Consider the following 271-nt stretch of genomic DNA (forward strand, 5'->3'; position numbering starts at 1 on the left):
CCTTATGCATATATCACATCTGATCGTTCAGTCAGTATAGGAAGACCCTCGCCTCGTCACCAACACACACGCAAACCCGCTTTTTTTCAAGCATTCTTCCTCTAAATTTTGTTCTCGTTTCTCGCAAAACAGTTACACACACGATCGCCTTACGAATTTTCGAATAATACGGAAACTCGTCCGCGCGTATTTTGTTTCTACTTGTTTCTTCTCTAATCGTTTTTGTTTGTTTGTTTGTTTGTTTCTCTACTGGTTTTTGTTTTTCGATTCA

The sequence above is a fragment of the Habropoda laboriosa genome, unplaced genomic scaffold (assembly GCF_001263275.1).
Source record: "Habropoda laboriosa isolate 0110345459 unplaced genomic scaffold, ASM126327v1 scaffold578, whole genome shotgun sequence".
NCBI classification, from domain to species: domain Eukaryota; kingdom Metazoa; phylum Arthropoda; class Insecta; order Hymenoptera; family Apidae; genus Habropoda; species Habropoda laboriosa.